The sequence below is a fragment of the Protobothrops mucrosquamatus genome, unplaced genomic scaffold (assembly GCF_001527695.2).
Source record: "Protobothrops mucrosquamatus isolate PMUCROS unplaced genomic scaffold, P.Mucros_1.0 scaffold_22, whole genome shotgun sequence".
Taxonomy (NCBI): Eukaryota; Metazoa; Chordata; class Lepidosauria; order Squamata; family Viperidae; genus Protobothrops; species Protobothrops mucrosquamatus.
The window spans coordinates 645029-672388 of NW_015386098.1; the positions used below are offsets into that span (position 1 = coordinate 645029).

At 37.4% G+C, this 27360-nt stretch overlaps 1 protein-coding gene across 2 annotated transcripts in view; it reads right to left on the bottom strand.

Annotated features, from left to right (window-relative positions):
• MYH9 (myosin heavy chain 9) overlaps positions 1-14870 on the bottom strand; it is a 74059-nt gene extending 59189 nt beyond the window's left edge. Inside the window, exon 1 of one of the 2 annotated variants that reach the window (XM_015831836.1) lies at positions 14735-14870. The gene's annotated coding sequence lies outside the window, so the exon portion shown is untranslated. Of the gene's footprint in view, positions 1-14310; positions 14706-14734 lie in introns of those variants that run through there. The other variant, XM_015831827.1, reaches the window with a different exon arrangement.
• Between the last annotated feature and the right edge of the window lie 12490 nt (positions 14871-27360).

The window sequence follows — 27360 nt, forward strand, 5'->3', positions numbered from 1 at the left end:
ACAATCCTCACGAAAGCGGGGGGAGAAGCAAAGGGGGCAAGAAAGCTCACGGTGGGCTCGATCCCAGCGCTGAAGCACTGAAGGGAGAATGACAAACGACAGCTAAAGGGGGGAAGAGATGAAGGCCGAAGCCTCAGCAACGGTCCCCAGAGCCCTGGGGCTATGAGAAGGGGAAAGGAAAACACCCACCCTCCTCAGATTATCAACAAACTATCTGAAGCAGCACTGCTGAGATAGTTTTGGAGGTGAGGAAATAAAGAATCCACTAATGGGATAGACTCCCTACCTACAAAACTTTGAGAGCCAAACCTGTCACGTCTCTCAGAGCTGGAGACCAAGTCAAGACTGGGTTCTCCTAGCAACAGGGGGCGTGGCAAGTTTGGCTGACTTGGTCTCAAGAGCAGGAAGACAGAGCAAACCCATTGGTGGATTCTCTATCTCCTGTGCTGGAGAACATGGATATATTACATCAGCCCACCCCACCACCTCACAGAATTGTTGTCATGGGTAAAATAGGATACAGGAGTATTAGGTATGTTCTCTGCTTTTAGTTACCAAGAATTTAAAGGGGATATAAGATTATTAAGACAGCTGCAGCTCCAATTTCTTAAGCTACAGGAGAAATTGCAAGAGGATTACATTTACAGACACACATATAGATTTTATTTATGCAGAATCTCTCATCTTTCCTTTCTAAACAGCCATGCTCTACTTTAGAGGAAATGTCTCCATTTAAGGATGAAATACAGTACAATAGCAATTTACAATGACCTTCAGGATGCTTACAACTAAGTAAAGCATCTATTTATTAATTGACTGCAGCTGTTTACAGAAGAGAATGTAAGGTTGTTATGTCTGGGGGATCTCCTGTGCATTCAAGAATTACTCCTTCTTTTGAACGTGTACAGTATAGTTTATATGTACTTTCTATTCCAAGACCCCTCTGCAAGACAATTCTATTTTGGATTAATTCATCCAATTAAAACTATTTACCTATCGAATACAACAGATATTTGATGAAAGACTGCTTGCCCCTCTCTTCACACCATGTAGAAAAAACCCCCAATTACATGAGCTAAAGGAAGATAAATTCTTTTAAATGTGGAATAGGGAGTTAAATATACATTTAATGAATGAAGCTCCTTAATAGCATGTATGCATGCCAAAGAATCCAATTTAAGACTGAGAGCTTCAAGATCATTTCAGATTCAGGATCTGAAGTACTTTTCACAGCAGTTTCATTTTTTCAGACACTCATATTCTCATCAATGTGTGATTAATTGTAAAAAAAACCTCAAGTCTAACTGATTTATCTCATGTATTTTACCATTTCTGGAAAATACTTCATAATTTTCTCACTAGGCCTTTAAGCCATGAATAGTTCTTCTAGAGAAAATCCACTGTTTTGTGTTAATCCTGGCAACTAGAGAAAAAAATTGCTAGCATTTTACATCAAGTGCCATAAGCTAAACTGATGAAGTTAAATGTGATGCCTGGAACTAGATGTGGAACAATTCAAGATCTCATAAATCAATAAATCAATTTGTCACTCACACAGAGGCAAGAGAGGAATTGACACAAAATTCAAAACACTTAAAAATGAAATATTATATTATTGCTAATATGCAAGGGATTTTAATCTTCTTATACCTATGATATATAGGAAATTTGATTTGATCTGCAAATGATCTCTATTCTTATTTTTTTAGACAAACATATCCCATAAGTGACACTTAATGTTCAGTAATAATCCAGTCTTCATGAAGTCCTACAAAGTAAGGATATTTAAGAATTCAATGAAAACAATTATGTAGGGACAAACTATTTTTTAACCTACATTTTTCCATACTATATCATCTGTCCCAAGCTAATTTTCTCATTAGTGGTAGCATGGTAAAATAAGGAACAAGTACTCAGAAAAAAAGCTTGCAATTAAATGAATGGATACAAGAAGGGTCCATCATGAAAACCAGCACTCAAGTCTTTTTTTTTTGGGGGGGGGGGGAGAGAGGAAAATGATAATATGAATTAGATTGCACTATCAAAGTTCATAAAGATGAGACCTGAACATAGGATCCCTAGTTCATCAGTTTCGTTGTGTCACACCCCCACACTGTTCTATCATGGATCCAAGCAGCACTTGTACTTCTCTGTTCCAGACTATTTTAAGAAAGCCCGGTTAAAAATATATATCCCCTAGAAGTCTGAATTTGGCATTTATAAGATGTGTTTCAGAGAAACCAAAAACCAAATATGATCTCAGGGCCGTAGGAATAATGAGAAAGTAAAATAGTTTCATCAGGGAATCTTAAAATCTCATTTACTTATATAGCAGAGATATCAGAAATACAACGTAAGTTATTTATTTATCTTGTTAGAAGTATCTATATTATCCTACTGGCCTCCTGCTTGTTTAACAGTAGGCAAAAAGACAATGAAAAACCAGGGACCTGGTAGTGGTTATATGGTATGATAACGGTCCCCAAATCTTTTGGCACCAGGGACTGATTTCATGGGAGACAATTTTTCCACGGACGGGGGGGGGGGGGGGGGGGGGGGGGGGGGGGGGGGGGGGGGGGGGGGGGGGGGGAAGCATGCAACCTAGATCCAGCACATGCACAGTTTTGCTCACTTTCCACTCACCTCCAACTGTGCCTCATTTTTAAAAGGCCACAGACCGGTACCAGTCTGTGGCCCAGGGGTTGGGGACTCATGCAGTATGAAACTAAGAACAGGGAGACTCTGGTTCTAATCCATCTCCAGTTATGAAATTCACTGACTGATTTTGGGCCAGTCGTCTTCTCTCAGAGCACTTTATCTCACAAGATTATGGATATGGGAGGAGGGGGGGGAGGGACACTGGTATACAGTATTACTTTGCATTCCTGAATGAAATATGGAATATAAAACTACTAAAAATAATTATATATTGAGGATTTTACTATTGCTTGATAAGGACAAGTTATTAAACTTGCTGCGATAAGCAGTAAGATGTATAACAGGAAAGTCTATCTATACAATGAGAGTGTATTAAATGAATATATTCAATAAATTCACAGTTTTCCTGGATTGAGAATCATTTCATTTGCAATAAGTACAAAATACCATTCGCAAACCTGCTGAAAAAAGATACAATATTCTTTTCATTTACACTTAAAAACTTTCAAGGAAACATTATGTGATAGGCTGGAATGTTGAAATAATTCTAGCTACTTTTCATACCATAAAAATACGAACTAGTTTATAATTAATTGTGAGTTGGTTCCCAAATATTTACAGCTTTTCAAGCAGATATATTTAATATAAAAACTACTCTAAGGTTTCACTCATTTATTCAGTTTATTGTCATTGAACAAATACAGGGGAAAAGGGGAAAAAGGCAAGCATTGGGATTTGTGTTGTTGCTGCTATTGTTTAAAAGCTGACTAAAATCAAAGGGCAGAAAGAATTTAAATTCTCATCTTATGGGCAGCAAAGCAGAATTTGGGCTGTTCCCCCTGTCCGAGGCTTTCGTTGTCGTAAGCATTTCTGTTGAGGATTGGTGGGGGGGCTATTTGGTTTTTATTCCCCTCCCATCTGTTGGGTGGTTGCAGCAGGTTTTGGTCTCTTCTGTCGTGCTTTGAGGTTACCCACGAAGCACCTTTGTTTTGGGGGGATCCCCACTCCAGTTGCTAAGCTTGTTTAAACCCTCTTCCACCTCTTTCTCACCGGAGCCCCCCTTTTTCTGCAATCAGCCCCTGCCTCACCTTGCCCCACAGCAATGGCTCCCTCACCTCACCTCACCCTGCAGGACGAGCCTCCTGTCCACTGCCCCACCCGCCAGAGACCCTCTGGATCCCCCCCAACCCTGCCCGGCCCCACAGGCATCCCTCCCCAAGAGCAACATCGAGGTGGCCACGCCCACCCTGGCCACACCCACCCATGCTGCCATGACTACCATAGCCACACCCACCCAGTGGGCCACGCTGACCCAGCATCCGGCGATACATAAGTGGGTTTGGGGTTGCAGTTTGGGCACTCGGTCTCTAAAAGGTTTGCCATCACTGCCCTAAGGCAAGACAATAGCAGGCAAAACTGAACAAGTGGGAAAACCCATTTTCTAGCAGGCACCACTATAATACACAATACATTAATATTTAAATGTTTTCTTCAGATATAGACATGTAATTAACCCATCTTAATTCAACCTTTGTTTTGACAAAGGAACTCTTTCTCCACATGTAAAGATACCAAATAAATACTTCCCTACTGTAAATGTGTTAAAGCAAAATTCCACTGTATAATAGTACAGAATAGAGAGCCATTTAGTCTACTGGTTAAGGCACCAGGTTAAAAACCAGGAGACTGAATTCTAAACCCAGCTTAGGCTTGAAAGCCAGTTAGTCATTCTTTGGCTAGTCATTCTCTCTCCCAGCCCTATTCACCTCATGGGATTTTTATGGGGAAAAACAGGAGGAAGAAGGAATATTATATGTTTGCTGCCTTGAGTTGTTAATAAACATAATAAAAGTGAGATAAAAAAAATCTTTAGTCCTAGATAATTGAGTAGAAGATTTCAGCCTCGAGCAATTATTGGTTTGAAACCTCTTTCAATTGAGCAAGGGTATTTAAAGAAAAAGAGTCCTGTTTTTCTAATCTCTTTAAACTTGTGTAGGACTTAAAACCTTCCAATTACATAAAGTGTAGGGTGAAGGGTTGAAACATTTAACATGAATTAATTTGTAGTTATTGTAAAATCAAAACCTGCAGCAAGGAAGACCAAATTACAAAACTCAGAAAAACATATAAATGTTTATTACAAGAAAACAGCCTCAGGCAGTGCAAATATTACTGAAATACCATTTTCCCAACATGACCAATACAGTAATGGAAGCCAACAGCATCTGGAAGACCATGTGTTTGCCATCACTGGTTTCATCATGAGAAATCCACCTTGATGAAAAATCTAACTTTTCAAATCTACTTGGCATCAAAGCAGCTTTGTGGATAACAACATCTATTCTTTATAAAGAAAAGAACAGAAATAATTTTGGCATTTAAGTATTTTACAAATATTGCCTAAATATTAATGCAATTTTCTCCACTTTCTGATCCTCCTGGTTGCCTGAAAACCAAATATAAAAACCACTGAATGCTAAAAAAAATCTAAATTACTTCTTTTCTCAGTGATACCATGTTTGGGCTTTACTTCTTTTTTAGTTAAAATGTTAGATTCTATAATTATTTATTTCAGTTTGCTATTCAAGCTTCTGCATTTCCTTTAACTATCTTGAACTTCATTTTTCCCCAATACATTACAATACAGCAGGCAGAGAATATTTTTCTACTCCTATACGTTATCTAACACAGATTAATAGTTCTCTATCCATGTTACCAGTAGACACAAAGGGGATTGAGAAATATTAATTAATAGGTTTATTTGTTGTCTGGGAAGATATCAGAGGAACAAAAATCTCAAAAGAATCTAATGTTGACTAAGTAGGACGTCATCTAGTCATTTTGCCCTAACACTGAGATGGCCTGCATACTTTTAATAAAGATATGCAGTAATTTGACCTGAAATAGGGCCAACCTATGACTGAGGCTGGATCATGGATACCTAGAATAAAATTAGTATCTTCTTAGTATTAGTACAAATTATTATTAGTATTTTAGTCCAATCAGTAGTAGACCCCTTTTAGTCAAGATTCAGGCCGGGTTATGGGACTGAGATGGCACTGATGATTGCGGGAGTGGAATGTACTCATCCTTGTTCTTCTTGATTTCTAGTCTATCTTCAGCCCCTTAAAGTCACCAGGTGACTTTGGGCCAGTCACATTCTCTCAGCTCAGGGTACCCCACAGGATCATGATTGTGGGGAAAATATGAATGCTGTCTTGAAGCTCGAAAATAAATGGTGATTATAATAAAAATCAAATAAGTAACACTACCTATTTTTCACCAAAATCACCACTAAAGAAAAATACGATGTAAATCAAAGAAAATTTCTACAGTACAAAGGAGCCATGAAAAAAGCACTTGGTGGGGACAAAGTAGGGCAAATTAATGACAGCAAATGGCAATATAAGCAAATGTTAGGCCACGTTGTACTCAAAAGTGAAACTGATAAGAATTGACTGAGCTTGGAAAGCACAGAAATTGTTAAAAAGAAATGGCATCTTGTCTTCAGGAGACAGGCTATAAAAATAGTTTCAGGCTTCATATTTAGCACACTTAAGCTCAACTATTAACAACCTAATACTTTAAAAGTCTGGAATATATTTTATTTCAAATTAAATCTAACATAATATACTTCCTGTGACTGTTATTTCCTGTTACTATATGTGCAGTACATGCCTTCTCGATAGAGAAGAGACAGCATACCACAAGGAAAACATTCCAGAGGGAGAACACATTCTCTTTCTTCAAGACTAGAACAGCAGTTTCATAAACTACAGCCCATCCCTGCTGCTTAAAAGATTTGGCTTAGAACTCCATGTCTTCCAAGCAACAGGGGCTTCAAGATAGGCACAAGGCATTGTTTATGATGGATTAAACAAAGCAAAAATTCTTTCTTTCCTCACAGACTTTAAGCACAAATATCTAAACTACTGCCAACAATGACTACACAGCAGAGCCAGTAACTTAATTCTATTCTTCTTCATAGGCAGCAACTACATTCCTATTCATTTAGATGTGAAAAATGGACTGACCATTTTCTTATTAATCCCCACACTCTCCATAATCTGTATCATCATCAAACCTGTTACCTCTAAATAAGTATCTCTGAATTTAAATCTCTCCTACAACTGCTCTTTATAAATTATAATTCATATCAGTTACAGTACAGGTATACATAGCTGTGGCATTTCTTAACATGCTTCGTAGGTTCCAGGTGGAAATTACATACAATGGTAGAAGCTCCATCTCTATTTAGATCTATTTTCATCCAAGGGCATAAGTAAGATGGGCAGGAGATTTTTGGAGATAAAAAAAGGGAGTGATGCCTCTTTCATAGGAGGTCCCCACCATCAACTACAATATATGGTTACAGTAGATCAGTGATGGCGAACCTTTTAGAGGCTGAGTGCCCAAACTGCAACCCAAAACCCACTTATGCAGCGTCAAGTGCCGGGTGGGTGTGGCCCATTGGCTGGGTATGACCCATTGAGTGGGTGTGGCCCATTGGGTGGGCGTGGCTGCGGTGGTAANTTTTTTTCCCCGCGAGAAGTTGAAATTGACTGATTGAATCTTTTTTTTTTTTTTTTGCACACGGCGGCGGAGGCCTAAAGTGAAAAGGTTTTATAAAACCCAGCTGAAGGCCTAGGACTGGGGCGATGGCGTGCGTGCCCACAGAGAGGGCTCTGATTGTCGCCTCTGACACCCGTGCCATAGGTTCGCCACCACTGCAGTAGATTATGTATAAAAGAAAATTAATTCTAAGAAGGGAGTTCAATGGGTAGAATGTAGCAGCAGATCAGCAGGCTTTAGCATCCCTCCTGTATTTCGAGACTTCTAGAGTCCAGATTATTTGATTTCTATCTTGTTTTTTGTACAGGCACTCAAAACAATATATACAAGTAGCCCCTCATAAAACAAGCTTATGAGGATAGGCTGGACTGAGAGAGAATGTCTAGCTCAAAGTCTTAGGAGGTATCAGTATCAACAGAGAGAGAACTAAAACTTTCACCATCACCACCCATTCCTCATCTAAGCACTGCTCCACACTGGGTCCCATGTAATTATATTTACCGTCCATAAAGTTTGCACAGTAGAGACAAATGATACAATGACATCGAATTCTACTAAGCTTCAAGACTACATCATATGAAAAAGAATTTATATTTTCTGAAGCTCAGTAAAGAAAGTCAAGATACTTTCCTTTTCAACAGCCACAATTCCTGTATTATAAAAGACTAGCCAAAATGTCCTGCTTTATCTAACACTTTTTATTACTTCAAAATATCTTCAAATATGAACAAATGGTATAAAACATAGTTACATGTCAAACAAAATTTTAATTATACAATAATCAGTTTGTTAGATTAAAGTTTAGGGTAGACAGTTTTAAAAATTACTGGCCTCTAATACCCGTTTCAAGTTCCAGAACTTTTACGTTGACCCACAACCGATGTCTTTCGATAAACTATATTAATGAAAACGTTTGTCTTTTAGTTCTGTGAAAGTCTGAGTAATCGTTAATGTGAACCAACACAGATCTATTAATGAGTCACAAAGCAACATATTTCGAGGCCACACTAGTCATGATCCATTATAGTTCAACAGTTTAAAGAGGAAACTATCTACCATCTGGGTTCGCAAATAAGACTAACCTCAAATCAAGCCAACAATTTAGGAACATAAGGTGAGAGATATTTTAGAAACGGAAAGGATGGTTCAATCACAGGCTTGAGCCCCACAGTCCTTCCCCCGCTTTTTTCTGCCTTTTTAATCTGCCAAATTCACTTGGAGCTCTGAGAATAGCATTGAGTTGTCTTGCTCCATGCTAAGCATGGAGAACTGCTACTGTCTTTTGTAATTTGGACTTTAACCCAGAAGACAAACAAGAAAATGTTGGCCAATCAGCTAAATACAGCTCATTTGTTTAAACTTAGGGTTTCCTTGCTGAATGCCACTTTGTTTGCATCAAAAAAGAATGTAATAACAAATGTAAGCACTACTTGCATCTGAACTGGAACTATGTTATAAAAAATTGCAGTTTTAAAATGAAATTTCTCTAAAACAGAACATTCCATCTGCACTGTTAATTGAATAAATATTTTATTTGCATATAGTCGTAGCAATCAATTAATAGAAATTTTAGGCTGCTTTAATACTGAAAATCAAAATTCTGAATTAAAAGAATTTGGAACCATTTGAATCCTCTTGCCCAGCCTTGCCAAGAACACACACTTCATAGGCTAGAGACTGCACACAGTTAATATTGCTTCTTCTAGAGCAAATATATTGGATAAGCTTAAATTAAAAGCAAGCAAGCAATGACTGTTCTGCATACTTGTGGGTAAAAGGTAACATCTCTCTTAAGTGAAACTTGACTCCTAGTGACTATGTGGATGTGTCTATATCCTTTTCTTGGCAATTATAAGGAAATTGTTTGGTTGCCATTGTCTTCTTCCATGATGTTTTTTCCATTTTCTAGTCTAATCCAAGTATTCAGTGGGTACCAATATAAATAATCATGTTAACCCCACTCTACTTTTTCAATACAGTCTAAAATCAACTAGTGCTTGCTTTACAAGCAAAACTGTTTTCCATCAAACAAATATAGTTCTAAATGTTTTTTTTAATTCTGTCACAGAAATCAATGCAAAAATATTTTGGAAACTGTTTAATGCTTAATCAGATCAGACAAGACAGCATAAAAGAAATAACCAATAAATATGGTATTAGTATTAGCAAAACACTATTTATATGTATAATTTTAGGAATGTCCAGCTGTTGCTGCATCAATAACTGTTGTCATAAAGACAATCTGTGGTTCTACTGATGTTACTGAACCACAGTTCTCATTAACCCAGCCAACATGGCAAAAAAAACAAGTATAGGAGCAGACAGATTGCTCAGATGAGACACAAAGGCTTCTTTTTGTAACAACACAAAATCCATATTCATCTTGTGGGGGAAGTTATTTAAAACAAAAGGTAAGAATGGTACTTTTTAATTCATCAACAAAACTATGTTACAATGTAAATATAATATGCATTATTTCATGACAGCCCCCTCCAAAACAATGTTCCAATTTGGAAAGCAGGCATCCAGTCTACAGAAAAACTGTACTACTTTTTTTTAACCAAATACTAAAGCTTTACAAAGACTATCTTTAAATAATTTCTAAATATATAGTTAGCTGAGTCAGGGTATTCTGATTCTCTAGGGAGGTCTAGTTATAAGATTGTTTTTCAGTTGCATACATTGACCATTCTTGCTCTAGATTTCCCAGGTAAGAAATAAATGCAATTATATATCAGTTATAACGCCATACATCAGCACCCACACAGCAACACACCATAAATGATATTGATAGTGACAGAAGCAGCCAAACCAGTGTGCCAATTTTATCAGAGACTATCCAAAATGGTAAGTCTGGCACCACACTCTTCCTGATTCTGAAGAGGTGCTCCTGCCCAGGCACACACCTCACCTTCCATCTACCATGTCTCAAATAATTTCTTTCCTTCCAGCCCTCCCCGGGTATTGGGGAAGCCCTTCCACTTTTCAGCCTTTCTGACCACTCAAAAATGTGTAACTCCCTTCAACCCAAAATGTGAACACACTGGGTGTACAGGTGAGAAACATTTTTTCTCATATATTATATATTCTATGCCAGGCACACAGTTAAATAAGAATAGGAAAGAAAATGCTTTCCACATATAGTTATTAAATCTAAGTTCTACTAGAAAACATATCATGCATTGATAATATCAATTGACTTCTGACATTTATAGAGACTGTTGAAAATAAAATTCTTCTGAATTCTAGGCTAGTTTGTTAAGAGCACACTTTCCAAAAGAAAACAACTTGAGTGCTGTTACAGAAAGTTAAGTATGTACCCTAGATTAAAAGGGAAGAATATGTTATCCTCAGTTCCTGCCTACTTTTTCCCCACTGAACACTGGTTTCCTCTGAGAACACAAAGCAAATCAAGTCACGTGCATTTTAAGGCAAGTAGTTCTAGCACTTCAACAAGAGGCCAAAACACTCCCATTCAGTATCATTTTCCAGACAAAGATGTTTTTGAAATCACAAAGATTACCATATCTGTAAAGTAAGCATAGATTTACAATGGCTTAAAACAAAGCTACCCGGAGCATCAGCCCAGCATCTACCCAGTGTGGAAAAAAGGGGAGCAGAAACTCTCTCTTGTACCTTGGAAGCAATCTTTCTCCAATATGGCACCTCATAAAGATCTGCTGCAATGAATTTCCCATGTGCATTTTTGTTTCCTGAATTAGGGCAACACTGACTCATTTCTTTCCAGAATTTAAGATAATACCACATAAATCTGCAAGCTATACTCATTCAGTATCTTGGCAAGTTCTGAGAGTGACACAAAAAAACACTCAAGTGTTCTCTGTAGTTAAAAAAAAGCCACTGGATTAAGAAAATGAAATAGTGTATCTAGCAGAGGCAAAAATCAGCATATTTTCAAAAAGTACTTCAAGCACACTTAAGACAGAACTGCAGAACACATAAGACCAACAGTTGGAATCTTTTAAATTAAAAAAAAAACTAACTCTTTAGGGCTAGGGAATCATATCCAAAATTAAAGTAATTCCTTTCTCCTACAAAAAAAAATGACAAAGTTTTACACATGGGGGAACAACTGTAATTGTATAAGTATGTAACAGAACTATATTTATGCTACAATTCTATAAGTTAATTTACTGTCTTGTAATTAATGGCAAAATATGAAAAATTATCAAATGCTATTCAAATATTCCACAACTATTAACACTTAGCATGAGATCTGCATTGTTCAAAAAGCCTACGGTATGTTAAAAACATGAGGAAAAGACAGATTTTATATGATTGGTTTTTTTTCTTGGTCTCAAATTAGTAATACATTTACTGGCAACCATAGGTTTTAGTATCAAATTAATTTCTGGATTTACAGACCTGCTTTTAAAAAAGTAATTTGGGATTATGCAAGTAATTTTCAAATAGGCATTTTTTACATTATTAATCACCAAACAGAATAACAATTTCATCTTTAAGTTATGAAGTGCAATGCTGTGCAAGTAGCATAATATACCAGTGATCACTAGGGCTATTCCTTTAATATCAACTGTTTAAATCAAGGCAAATTCACACATGTTTTGGAGAGAGGATTGGGGTAACAGTTATGGTTCTGTATTAAAATATTATGAAGGCCAAAGGCCAAGGTCAAAGATATTGAGAAAATGGATTGACACGTAGCAATTCTTTGTACATATAGTAATACTGCCTAGTCGCTTTTAGCTGTTGTAACTATTATCTACACTTTGCTAGAGAATTAACTATTGTCAAAGTAATCAAAAATATAATATTGCTCTATCAAACATAAAAGAGGAGCCCTGTAAGATAAATATTTTTGTTGCCTTCATTACAGTAGGTGGCAGCACCTAGCCAAGCTTGCTTGCCTGGTTTTGAAAAAGCAAAGCAGGATTGGACCTGGTTAGGACTTGAAGGAAGAACACAAGAACATTGCAAGGTACTATAGATATTAGATTTAAAAAAAAAAAGAATAAAATTTTTAGAAGATTGCAATAACAAAACATAGATATGGTCACATCAATCTCTTTACTACCATCAAAACAAAGATACACTAACAATGAGTCTTATTGTAGCTATGCTGGTATTAATATAAGCCCATCTGCTAAATAGTTGTTTCCAAAACTGCATAAACAAACGTTTAGTTTACATTTCCCAAACTTTAATGACAAGCAAGCTCACGTTAACTTCAAATATACAAAATTATATTTGACCTCATAAAATGATAATTATATTATATATTGGACTTTTAAGCCATTTAACAAATTAATGAATTGATTTTAAAATTTTATTTCAGTTGAATATATAAGTACTGTATAGCACCAAATTTCTAGGTAGCAACTTTATGTATTAGACAAATTTAGTCTCCACACACACAGCAACTGCATGAGCCAGATAGTAGGAGCCTGTGCAAAGCTCTGCAGCTTTCATTGGAATGGCAAAGTATCTAAACCTATTTTTCAGCTGGTGACTAAGTTAGAACATATCTTTATGCAAGCAGTAACCGATTATACAGTTGTTATTTGGAGTCAATTGTAACACACCTATCCTTGAGGGGAGAAACAAACAATATTTGCAGGAGTATGTTAATCTAAGAATGCTCATTCACTAGCTTTTTTCAAAAAGGGAACTTGCTTATTTTACACCCCAATTTTTCACTTACATAAAGAGCAGTATTAGCAATACTCAAAAAAATTTATCAGAAAAACATGTTTTGCCATTTGCACAAGCTATTCCATAAATCCTGAATTATACTGCAACATAAACATGCTTATATACAAACAAGGCTTATTTGTGGCCTGTCCAGGTATTAAATTATACATATGGAAGTCACTATTCCAGATAAACACAACTGGAATGCTATTTTTCTCAAATGTGCCAGCAAGTTAGATTACATGTTGCTAAATACAGTTATCCTTGCAGAAATGAACTACATTCAACAACTTTTTAAACAGAGTGAAAGTCTTCATTTTAAACAATGCTACTTTGGTATGTGATCTAAAGTGTGTAAAAGACAGGATACAAGCCTTAAATTACATACTGAAAGAAAATACAAGCAAAATAAAATGCAAAGTTCAACCAATTTGTTAAATAGCATATAAACTCTTCTACTGGAAGATATGAAATTACCATACTGTTACTCTATATATATAGGAAAGATAACCAATGTGCGACTGACATGGATCCTAAAGGGTTTCTGTGCAATTTGAAGGATTGCTTTCTCTCAATACTTTTAAGCATCCACACCACAACTGCAACTTTAAAAGCTGCAGCAACAATGGTGAAGTGCCAAATATACCCACAAACTCCATACTTTTAAAAAAAAAAACTGTTCCAGTCACACAATGCATCATGAGCAAATAATGTCAGATAGGGATAAGTTAGTATCTCAAAATAGATACCTATGTTTTATTCTAAATAACTATTTTTTTTAGCAGCATACAAGCAAGAAAATCAGCTGCAATGTTCTTCCCGGTTTTCTCTATTTTTTTAAATAAGTCATTTTCTCATTTCCATTATGGCTTTGCCACGACATAGCTATGCATGCAGAACCCTACCAGATGGGAAGAAAATCCGATTCAGCAGGCCTATTTCACCGCCTTTTTAATCAACAAAAAAGTAAAAGCTAAAAGAGAGGCAGAGAATGAATCTGCTCTGATTTAATAATGGGGTGAGCTACAGGCTCGAACTTACAAGCTTCGTCTTGCCCCGTCACTCCTTCCTCCTTTCCTGCCTTGACTAACCAGAGCCAACGAGGAAGTCAAGTTGGGCGGGCGGAAGACGAACCCATTGCAATGTCTGCAACAAAATTGTCAGCCCGTGACTCAGATCGTCGACCTGACAGCTGCCACAAAGCGGTCTCCTCTCCGCTATTTCCAAAAAGGGCCTTAAAAGCGACTTAAGGGAGGGTCAGAAAGCCCCCACGTTCAGCAAGGTGCGGGGACCAATTGCAAGGAGGGACGCGAGAGGAAAGCAGATTTAACCGTTCCCAAAGAAGACTTAAAATCTAGTAGTAGTTTAAAAGGAAAATAGAGAGTAAGAGAAAGGTAAGAAAATCACCTGACCGGCTGCTATTTCTCAGCCCACTTTCAGGGGATGCAGTTTAAGTCTTTTTTTTTTTTCTGCCCGGTTGTCTCCGGGTAGGAAGGATGTGGGTAGGAGAAAGACAAGGTAAGTCATAAGCTAGAGCATCAAAGGAAGAAAACGTGGGAGAGCAAACGGTCCGTTGGCCCCGCGCGTGGAAGACTCTTCTTAGCCCCAGGCAGAGAAGGTGAAAGGCTACACCTTCCCCAAAAGTCGACGTCCTCGATGGGTGGCACTTCCTGGACTCCAGCGCACTTGGCAGAAAATGGGAATTTAGAAGTTAAGCCACACCCGCCCGCCTCTCAATGAACCTTTAACCCGCGGGCGCCAAACTGAAAACCATGCGCCGTATTGTATGTTTCCCGTCCTTTCCCGCACCAATTCCAAGCTGGGACTTCACCTGAGTCCGGCCAAAGCCTTAAGACGACGACGCGACTCCTTTTCCTTACGCCAGAAAGACCTAGAGTTGATAACTAATACCTTCTCGGAGAGCCCCAGCGCACCACCCGCTGCGTTGTTCCAGCTTCAACGCCTCTAACTCACCGGCAGCAACGAGGTTTTCAAGCCGGGAGGGAGCGGCCACCGCTAAGGTCTGAAACATCCACTTGCGGCATCCTCCGCCAATCAGAACAAGAGTTTGCTCTGACGGAGAACCAGTTTCCGCCAATGGAGACTCAAGTGGAGGGCGGTGTTTCAAAGGAGGCGTAAGACTTTTTTTTAATCTTCTCAACTGACGCCCTAGCTCCCGCTCTTCAATTAGCCTTCCCTCCCCCCCGCCAGAAATGGCCACAGCCAATAGACTCGCATTCGAGAAGGAGCAAAGATTGGCATCTTAGGTAACCAATGCATTTTGGAGAAAGAGGGCGGTTCTTCGTAGGTCAATCTTTAGTGCTTCGGTGATTGTTTGAGGCGTGGCCATCAGTAACATAGTGGTGGGAAATGACTGCAGAGGGAACAAACGCCTGTCATCCATGTTTAGCTCAATTCACCTTGGCTGCTCAAATTCAGAAGAAAGCCCCATTGTTTTAATGTGGCAAATAAGCGTAAGAATGATTGCCGCTTTAAACAACCTAAAAGCAATTTATCTATTTAGATACATTAAATTACATCTGATATTTACACTCCTAAATTGGATTTTAATCTTTGTTTAATTCCATGTGCTCTGGAAGTCTTGGTCTTCTCTTAGAAGGGCTGTGTTTAGTAATATACTGATGTAAGAGAAGACCAAGACTTCCAGAGCACATGGAATTAAAGATTAAAATCCAATTTTTGCAAAGATGGATATGGCATAATGCTTTGTTCTCTCTTGTTTGGGTGATTTTGTCTTATGTCTTTAACTCTCACTTTCAACAGCAACAGCACTTGCCTCTCTCATTGCTTGGAAAAAGTAACAGGTCACTAAATTAGCTTCTTTCTATAAGATTCTGTATACATTTCTCATTCTTGCTTAAAAACTTTCTAGAGACTTAGTTTGCTCTTTTCATTTTTGTGATCTTGACTATTTTTCACATTTCTATCCTGCTGCAATCTACAGACACATATACTGTATACTAAAACATCCTTTAGTGTGTCAGTCTGCTGCTCTCTTCTGTTCCCTTTTAGCCACTTGGTCCCTAATATTGATTCCCCAAACACCTGTTTCCATTTCCCTTATTTCAACTTCTTCCTGAAGAGCCATATTTTTCTGGAAAGGCTTTACAACAAACCCCAACTCTATACCAAAGAATATTTAATGAAAATAATTGATTATTCTTCACATTATTTTTTCCTACTATTTCCCTTATTTTTTTCAGAATCTGTTATTTAGCTATTAACACTAAACAATCAAGTCAAGGTCCATTTAGGTGAAGGACGTTACATTGTTAATCCAGCATTCGGGGATATTCATAATAAAACATGGTAGAGATTGGTGTCCTTATGGTCTCTAGAATTTGATGATAAAAAAATTGCCAGTGCCTCTGAATCCTCCAGAGTCTTGTACATGAATTCATTGATTCAGCATATACTTTTCATACAAAAGGTTCAAGTTCCAATCCAGAATAGATTTAGAATACTTAGAAAAAGATCATTCTGTACTTTCAGAAAGCTGCTATTGATCTCAGTGAGAGCAACTTTCTTCAAACTTGGTCCTTTCAAACATTTTAGTTTACAAGTTCCATCATATCCTGGAAATAAAGCCAGTAGTCAGATAGTATGAAAGTACAAATCTGGAGGGGATCTAGACTGTACAAAGCTGATACCAACAATATCCAACTAGAGGATTCAGTTATTTGATTTAATATCATACAGTACACAACATACCTAATGCTAATGTTTTAATCTGTAGACGATTATACTTTAGATCAGTGTTTCTCAATCTTGGCAAGCTTAAGAGCCAACTATGCTGACTAGGGAATTCTGGGAGTTGAAGTCCGCACATCATAAATTGGCCAGGTTTGAGAAACTCTGCTTTAGTTTATAAATGTTGCAAACGATTAGGCATGAAGAGCGAAGAGGTAGATGTTATTTTCAAAGTTATGAAATTTAAGTGGAGGTTTTGGAGATATTTTTAAAAGTGTAATTGTCAAAATTAGGAAAAAAGAAATGTAAAATACAAAGAGCAGGATATAAACAGGCTATGTTAATTTTAAATATTCAAATGTTGACAACCAAATCCTAATAGAACAAATAATTAAACAAATTCTATAGGGCAGCAGTCCCCAACCTTCTGGCTCCAGGGACCAGTTTCAGAAGAAAATTTGTCTTCCACCAACCAGGGGAGGGGGGAGAGAGAAGGGGAATGGTTTCACGCATGCAACCTAGATACCATGCATGCGCAGATGAAGCTTTGCTTGCTCACTTGCTGCTTTTGCAGCCCAGTTCCCAACAGACTGTGGGCCGGTACCAATCCACAACCTGGGGTTGGGGACCCCTACTGTAGGATCATTCACAAGGGGGTAAAAAAGTCAAAGTTTTGCTTCTTGCTGCCCTTCTGTATTGTTGATACATATCCCTGTAGATGCCCCTGAAATTACAGGAACTTTTCCAAGACAGCTGAACTACCTATAAATCTAGAATTTGTTATAACCATATTTGGTAAGGCACCAGGTTTTTGGGGGGAGGTAGTATTCTGAAACCTGAATGAGCAAGGAATCAGAGAATAAAACAATAGGCATTATTTTATATGGCAGGCTTGCCTACCGGTAAGTATTCTCCAAATTATTTCAGCTACCATTATAATAACAGGATTAATGGAAATTGGAAATTGGAACCTGACATTTTGTGGAAGGTTGAAGTATAATACAATATTATTCAGTTGAGTTGTGCAGAGGAGTTTTATACAGCAACAGGGGAGGAAAAGATTTGAGCACGACAATAAGAATTTTGAAAGTAATTTAAAGCCTATAATTGGACTTAGGGAAAAGATCATAAATAATGACCTGAAGAAAACAACTGGAATTCTGGAATATCAGCAAACCAAAGAAAATAATATTATTAAATGCTACCACTGAAAATATTCTGCTTCTTTGAATTGGCAAATGTTGATTTACATTTATTTTACATATGAGATGATTTATACTTTTCACAGTTCTGCTTCCATCACATGATATGAAGAGTCATGAGGCACAACCATTGTACAGCAAATTCAGTCCAAAGAGCAGCTTGTTTAACCTATTCTGCTTCATATTTATGACAAATTTGTTTTTACAGCTGATTTAGGCAAATAGATTATAATATTGGTTTTAGTTGGTTAAGGCTTTAGCAGGATGCAACAAATCAGTCCTGTTAATTAACACTTTTCCTTTACCAATATGGTTGCTACAACACATTTGCATTGCTGAGACAAAGTAGGGGGTAAAAATTGCAATGCAAAGAAGCTTAGGGACTGAATAAAGTGGAAAAGAGTTTGCAGGGCCAGCATAATCCATTTGCATCTGAGAAAGAAATGTTTGGTACCTGGTAACTTGTAATGCTAATAGCTGCCAATTAACACTAATGCTATGCTAAAACAAATTTATCTGATGCTGCCCTCACTTTCTGTGAGATTTGCCAAACTTATAGCAAAGTATTGCAAAATCTGACACAGTATGATACTTAGCTGTATCTTGTAACACCTGGATGATTGAGAATAAGAGGTATTCTGCAATGACTTTTCTCCATATAGTCTAACTTTAGTCTTTAGGAAGCTCCTGCAATCTGGTACTTGAACTACAAGCTCACTCTAACTAGTCAATGTATTTGAGAAGCCAGCAATTGTATAAGTGTGAGCATCTTGCATTGGAAAAGATAACATTTTGGTAGTGTGCACTTACAACTAGGTTCATGCATTACACTATCATTTGTTTGGGTTTTGCTTAATATGTTAGGAAACCCAGCTATTATGGTTTAGTTATAAGCATTGTCAAGCAAACCATGAAGAGGGAACCCCATCTTATGCTCCAAAATGTGAACGGTCTGCTTCATTTGATGGAGGTACAACTACAGAATAGGAAAAGCTTGTAGGATTTTCATATATTATCCTCTAACACAAGGGTTCTCAACCTTGGCAACTTTTAAGACTTGTGGACTTCAACTCCCAGCTGGCTGAGGAATTCTGGGAGTTGAAGTCCACAAGTCTTAAAGTTGCCAAGGTTGAGAACCCCTGCTCTAACAAGATAGTTCTATTTTTCCCCAGATAAAACAATAGATATTTAAGTTAGGTGCATAAATTTGCAATATTGTATTTGGTAATCTCATATTTTTATTCCTTTATTCATCTATGTTTTTATAAAAAGTGCAAGTATATGAATAAAATAAGTCCACGCTCTTTCAGACCATAAACAGTGATTCTGCTCCTCTTACTTGAGTTAGTCTTAATTTTTTGGTACTTATGGTTTTAGGTTTCAAAACAAAGTCATGTTTATGACAAAGAAATGCTCACACTTCAATGATTTTTTCTGAATTAAAAAAATCTCAATCTTTTTATTTTAGAGTGTCTTTTATTCTGCAATATTTGTGACAAAATAGGAATATGAAGTTTCAATAGAGGAGCCACTTGTAAACACAAAAGTATTTTCTTTATGCATTAGGGAAGTGTAACTGAGACAGGAAGTTACAAATACAACTCCCTGATACTAAAAATGATTATTAGTTGCTCTAATTATAACTGAAAATATAGTAAATGAAGCAGGTATCCACCAGATATTTAGCTGTCTGCTTTTAGCACATTTAGGGAAATTCTGTAAATTAAATCCAGCCATGTCTAACATTTCTCTTGTTTCACAATACCCACAGTTGCTACAATGTTATTATTAGGTTCAAGGACAACCAAAATGTTCTGTCAGTTCTTTTCCAGCTCACAGTTAAAAAGCATCAGTATCATAAAGACTGAGTTCATATTACACTAAGCCATGGTTTATTATTCATAATTTACTGAATATACTGGTTTTACTGAACATGATATTCCAAAACCAAACTACATTGTGACTTGGAGTGTCCTGTGAACACAATACATAGCATAAATTATCATGTTGTAAATTAGGTTTCTCCAACTTATGACCTCTAGATTGTTGGCTGAGAATTATGAAAACTGAATCCAAGACTACAGAAAGCTATGCTGTATGCACCAAGTAAGTCACTTATTTTTTTAATTTAACTGGAATGCATTTTCCTTCCAGGAAACCTTGGTGTTGTCTCCATCTTAATTGTGTGACAGGTGAATTAGACATTTTAGTTTGTTCAGAAACCTGTGAGGGGATTATAGCTAATTTATCAGCTCCAAAACATCACATTCCTAATTTAACACAGGAATATTTCAAAGCATTTTTACTATGTAGTGTTCTTAGTAGATTTGGAGCATGCTGGTTGCCATGGTAACTAGGTCAGTGTGGTGGGGAAAGAGGGTGGAAATGCTTGTGGTTTCCCTCAGTTTGTACGTGTCCTTCCTTTTTCTTCAGACCTTGCCTGTTGCACTGACATTTTTTTTCTGGCTGCTTTCTACATTATTAAATAGTTCCAATGAGATTGCTCAGTGCATTTTACTCAAGACTTGCCCAATTCAGCAGCAAGAAGCCCAGTTTTAGATAGCACCAAAGATCTAGCAATTGTAAAAGTGTTCCCTATAATGAGAACCTTTTTATATTAATAAATTATTTTATCCACCCAATGTGTAATTACAGCTAAAGTAGTCTTAACGATGTTAGCCATTTGCACCATGGTTTTAGATAACCACATTCAAAGTGAAATCTATGAATTTCTTTTCTGATGCACCTACTCTTTTTATAGTCTCCTGGCAGATTAGTTATGTGAGCCAATACATGGAATGTTAATGGTGTGGGGTTGGAGAATTGACTAAATTGCTTTTTCAACTCTAGACTCTGATTCACATGATCATCTACCGCCCTTGACAATAGGACATACACATAGTCTCTGACTTACAACCATTTATTTAGTGACTGAAGTTATAAAGGGACTTAAAAAAGTGACTCATGACCATTTTTCACACTTACAACTGTTGCAGCAGCAACTGACATAATATTTATCACAGTTGCAGTATCCGGGGTCATGTCAACCCTAACCCTAATCTTTTGCAACCTTTTTTTTAAAAGTTTTTTATTTATAATACAATTAAAACAAAAATGGACATACGTGGCATTCCAGAGTAAATATTCCTAACAGTTTGTTTCTCATGATATAAAAACTTAATACATCATCCTTAACCTCTATATAAGCCTCATTCTTCTACACAGTACAATTATATATACAATTATATGTACAGTTATATGTATGTTTCAATCCTATCGTTAGCTTAAGATCCGAGCGGTTCTCCTTGATTCATACCAGCGATAAAATTTGTCCCAGATTTTGAAATATTCCAGTTCTGTCTTATCTTTCATAGCCATTGTAAGCCTGTCCATCTCAGCACATGATAAAATTTTATACAGGATTTCTTCTTCCGTTGGAATTCCTTTATTCCTCCAATTTTGAGCATAAACCAATCTGGAAGCCGTTAGAATGTGTAGCATCAAATAGAGTATGCCTTTATCATACTTCTGCGTTGTTATACCTAATAGGAAAAATTCTGATTTTAACTCTACCACTCACTCTAGTATTTCTTCCAGCCATTCTTTAACCTTAGTCCAAAAATCACAAGCTCGCGTGCACTCCCACCACATATGATAGTATGTTCCAATTGTCAGATTACATTTCCAACATTTAGAGGAAACGTTGGGACCCATTTTAGCTAATCTTATGGGCGGGAGATGCCATCTATAAACCATTTTATAGAGGTTTTCTTTGTAAGAAGTGGCCAGAGAAAGCTTCTTACTTCTTGCCCATAATTCTTGCCAGATGTGCAGATCGAAGTTTAACCAAAATCCTTACTCCATTTTAACATAGCTACTTTTACTTGTTCTTCATACATTGCCAAATCTAACAAATAATAGTATAGTTTTTTAATCATTTTGTCCTCTGATCCCAATACTATTTTATCCAATTCTATCGGTTCTAATTTAATGCCTAATTCTTTTTTATCTTTCCAATATCTCGCCTGCAGCTGCAGGTACGCCCACCATTCTAGATCTATCCCTTCATCCTGGAGGGTTTTCTTGGATTTCAATTCCCCTCTTTCATCTAAAATATTTTTATATGTTATGATCCTATCTAATTGGATAAATTTCGGATGCACATGCATTTCTAACAATGAGATCCAGCTCTGTACCTGGGTATAATTTGGTTGCCAAATTTTTGCCCATACATCAATAAGAGCTTTTCTAATATAGTGCCTTCGAAAATATTTATGTATTTTATATTTATGGTCCCATAATATAGCATGCCATCCTATTTGTAGGTTATGGCCTTCCAGGCATAATAATCTTCTGTTCTTTAGTAATATCCAGTCCCTTACCCATACTAGTACTATAGCCTGGTAGCCTTTTGACAAACAAAGTGAACGGGGAAGCCAGGTTCACTTACGAATAGTGTTACTAATTTAACAGTTGCAGTGATTCACTAAACAACTGTGGCAAGAAAGGTCATGAAGTGGGACAAAAGTTGATCAGCAACGGAAATTTGGAGTTCGATTCAATTTGGGTCATAAGTCAAGGACTACCTGTATATGCCCGATTCACTTACGGTGCTGAGCATGATATAGACTCTCTCATTTAGAGTGAGTGTGTTGTGTGCATTCAGCCACTTAGTCAATACAGCATGGTTAAGTGAGGTATGACTCAATATCAGCCCAGCCATCGTAACTATTAGTTATATAACTGAGCTAACTCCACTGAAAAACAATCTCTCTATTCATACCACATGCTAAGCCTCAAAGCCCAGTTGCCAAGCACATCAATAAGAATCTTTAGCCAGAATGTTCAATTTACTCTGTTACATGAACCCAAAATTAATATCACTTTACTTGAAGTAAAATTTGCAATCAAAGCTGCTATGTTTACATTCTACTTTGTGCAAATACAAAATGGCAGTTTCTCATTATATTCCAACAATTCTGGAACCACACAACACCCAAGTTACACTACACTGCATTTTAGCTTTATGTATTGCGCAAATCCATTCTCTTTAGCTAGCTTATGGCTTAATGTGTCATATAAATTAAATTGAGTATACGTTAATAAATTTAAAACCATTATTGTTATGTGTAAAATTAGACTAAGTAAATACTAGTTTAAAAACTACAATACTGTATAATGCCAAGACACAAAGACTTGTTAACCAACTTTTTAGTTTAATTTGATATTGGAAATGATGTAAAATTAAATTTATTTCTGATGTCATATATTGATGAGCCATTTACAAATCATAATTGAGTGTTACATAAAGTGGACCCTACTTTACAAACCTTACCTTAACTAACAAAAATAACTACAATTGCCTATGATGTCATCTCGTAATCTATATTTCCTGTTTTCCTAGTTAGCCTTCTAAATTGTCTTACAATTACCATTTAATTTCATTTATTTAGTATTGTATTATTGTTTCATGGGATACCTTATTAATGTCATTTGTGCAGTGAATATTTGATATATAGTATAGATAGAATATAGTATAGATGGTACCTTGTTCAATCGTAGTAATTGTGAGAGGGATCTCGGAGTCCTAGTTGACAATCACTTAAATATGAGCCAGCACTGTGCTGCAGCTGCTAAAAAAGGCAACACAGTGCTAGGCTGCATTAACAGACGGATAAAATAAAGATCATGTGAAGTGTTAATACCACTTTACAATGCCTTGGTAAAGCCACACTTGGAATACTGCATCCAGTTTTGGTCACCACGATGTAAAAAAGATGTTGAGACTCTAGAAAGAGTACAGAGAAGAGAAACAAAGGTGATTAGGGGACTGGAGGCTAAAACATATAAGGAACAGTTGCTGGAATTGGGTATGTCTAGTTTAATGAAGAGAAGGATGAGGGGTGACATGATAGCAGTGTTCCAATATCTCAGGAGTTGCCACAAAGAAGAGGGTTAGGGTTAGGGGCGGGTGGGGCAGGGGCGGGATGGAGCAGTTTTGGGGCACTCGGTGTCTAAAAGGTTCACCATCACTGGTATAGGGTTTCCTGCCTGAGCAGGGTGTTGGACTAGATTACCTCTATGATGTTGTTGTTGTTGTTGTTGTTGTTGTTATTATTATTATTATTATTATTATTATTATTATTATTATTATTATTGATCATCGCACAGTCAGCCAGATGTTCAGAGTGGATTTGGCATTTTTGTCTACCTATCAAGTCCTTACCAAGGACCTGGGATAGGCAGATGTATATGTTTGATGTTATTACAGATATCGTCGCAGGATGGAAGCAGTTCCTAGTAAGGTCGCCTTTTGCAATTGATTAATGGCGAATTTGTCAATGCCAATGGTGTTCAAATGGTGCTCCAGTTGTTTTGGCACCTATTACTATTGGTACTACCCTTGCTTGCTTTTGCCACAGTCTTTCTATTTGTAGATCTTTGTATTTTGTTATCTTCTCCAGTTCTTTCTTGTCTGTTCTGCTGTCTCTAGGCATTGCCACGTCCACTACCCAGACTTTTTTGTCTTTCTTATCGACAAGTGTTAAGTCCGGGGTGTTATGTTGCAAATGCTTGTCTGTTTGAATTCTGAAGTCCCAGAGCAGTTTAACTTTATCATTTTCTATGACTTTCTCTATTTTATGATCCCACCAGTTCTTGCTTACATGCAAATGATATTTCTTGCAGATCTTCCAATGCACCATTGTTGCTACTTTGTCATGCCGCTGCTTGTAGTCAGTCTGTGTGATCGTCTTGCAGCAGCTTACCAGGTGGTCCACTGTTTCTTCAGCTTCTTTGCATAGGCGGCACTTACTGTCTGTTGCTGTCTTCTCAATTTTGACTTTGTATGCATTTGTCCTTAAGGCTTGGTCTTGAGCAGTTTTTGGGCATTCGATGTCTAAAAGGTTCGCCATCACTGGTATAGGGTTTCCTGCCTGAGCAGGGTGTTGGACTAGATGACCTCTATATTATTATTATTATTATTATTAATAACAACAACAACAACAACAACAATAATAATAATAATAATAATAATAATAATAATAATATATTTTCCCCCGCCCTCTTGAAGACACTCAGCAGGACACACTACAGCATCTCTAGCAGATGAACCCAGCAGAGGCGGCTTCATCTTTCATGTGGCAGTCTATTCCATTTGATGACAGCTTGTACAGTCAGGAAGTTCTTCATGCTGTTTAGCTTGAATCTCATTCCTGGTAATGTTAACCTATTGGTTGTAGTCCAGACCTCTGAGGTAATATAGAATCACTACACTCCCTCTTCTGTGTGACAACCCTTCAGATATTTGAAGACTATCATATCTCCTCTTTATCATCTTTTCTGGAAGCTAAACATATTGACATTCTTTAACCATCCCTTCTTGGGTCTTTGTTTCTGGACCATTCTGAAATCCTGCTCTTAACTTGCTCTTAACATCACTATATTGCTATTATCCTTCTCATCTTTCTCATTTCTCATCCTTTCTCATCTTCTCATTTTTCCTATTATTTATTTATTGTTCGAATTTATATCCCGCCCTTCTCCTTGCGGACTCAGGGCGGCTGACAATCAATTAAAAACACCAATAACATCACAAAATTTAAAATTAATTAAAATGAAATATTTAACTTGTCTAATTTAAAATATAATTAAAAACCCCTCTAAAAACCCCTCTTAAAAATTACCCTAGGCCAGTCCCGCTNCGCGGCGGAAGGAAGGGAGATCAGGGATCACCCTGATCTCTGGGGGCAGCTCATTCCAGAGGGTGGGAGCTCCCACAGAGAAGGCCCTCCCCCTTGGGGTCGCCAGCCGGCACTGTCTGGCCGACGGCACCCTGAGGAGACCCACCCTGTGGGAGCGTACTGGCCGATGGGAGGTAATCTGTGGCAGAAGGCGGTCTTGGCATCTTATGATTTATCACTTGTTTGTATCTTATGATTAATGATTGTAACTATGATCTATGACCTACCACTTCATTGTTTGTTATGTTATGTCCTGGGTGCACTAATAAAAATGCACCCAGGACGTATCCCTGTGGTACTCCATTGATGCATTCTGCCCATAACCTGGAGTTCAATTCTGATGAGGCTCAAGGTTGATTCAGCCCTCCATCCTTCCGACGTCAGTAAAATGAGGACCCAGATTGTTGGGGCAATATGCCGACATTGTAAATCACTCAGAAAGGGCTGTAAAGCACTAAGGGACAGTATATAGGTCTAAGTGCTATTGTTATTGCTATTCCTTGAAGCTGAAGAGGTGCAAATGCTCCTTGGATGTGGACATTTATCTAAATTACAGTCCATTGAATAGTGATGTCACCTTTACCATATGGTTAAGGAAAATATGAGAAACTTTGTTGAAGGCTTTGCCGAGGTCCAGGTATACACTGTGGCTTTCCCCCTGATGTTCTAAACCAGGGGTAGGCAACCTTAGCTCTTTTATGACTCATGGACTTCAACTCCCAGAATTCCTGAGCCAGCATGGCTCAGCTTGGAAACTCTCCCTTTCCCCTCAGCATGGCTGGCTCAGGAATTCTGGGAGTTGAAGTCCACGAGTCATAAAAGAGCCAAGGTTGCCTAGCCCTGTTCTAAACCAATAATTTTGCCAAAGTTTCTGTCATAATTTGTTTGTGCCAAACCCATGCTGACTTTTATTAATTATGAAAGCATGCCCATTCAGGTGCTTACAAATAATGCTCTTTAATAATCTGTTTGAGAACCTGCCCAGAGTGTAGATTTCAATTTGACAGATCTATCGTTTCTTCAGATCTTCCCTTTTTCAGTTTTGAGGATGGGGGCATTTGTTCTCTCTACTTTTCCAGATCTCTGAATGTTTCTCAGGTATTTTGAAATACAAGCTAGTCCTTGAATTATGACCACAACTGAGCCCAAAATTTCTGTTGCTAAGCAAGACAGTTATTAAGTGAATTTTGCCTCACTTTACTAAGTTGTTAGTCTTTACTCTTGCCACAGTTGTTAACTGAATCTCTGCAGTTGTTAATCTAGTGACATGGTTGTTAAGTGAATTTTGCTTCCCCATTGACATTGCTTGTCAGAAGATTGCAAAAGGTGATCATATGACCCTGGGACACTTCAATCATCATAAATATGATTCAGTTGCCAAGTGTCTGAATTTTTATCACATGACCACGGGAATGTTGCAATGGTCATAAGTGTGAAAAACAGTCATAGGTCACTCTTTTCAGTGTCGCCTTAACTTTGAATGATCAATAAATAAATTATTGTAAGTCGAGGATTACCTGCATTACTGAGAGTGGTTCTTTGGGTGTTTCTACCAGTTCCTCTAGAAACCTGAATTTGTTTAAATTAGCTAGGTTCTCTTATCCTTTCTTTGTCTTTCCTAAACTGTAGTCCCAACCTTTCATTTGTGAAGAATAGCCAGCTAGAGGCAATATAAGAGTTAAGAAGTTGCTTAAGTCTTGAAAGTCTAGAAATGATTAGTTAATAAGCAATAGGCAGGTTGATTATTTACTATTAGCTAATATTACAATTATTATATCAGTTCTACAATCAACAGATCAAAA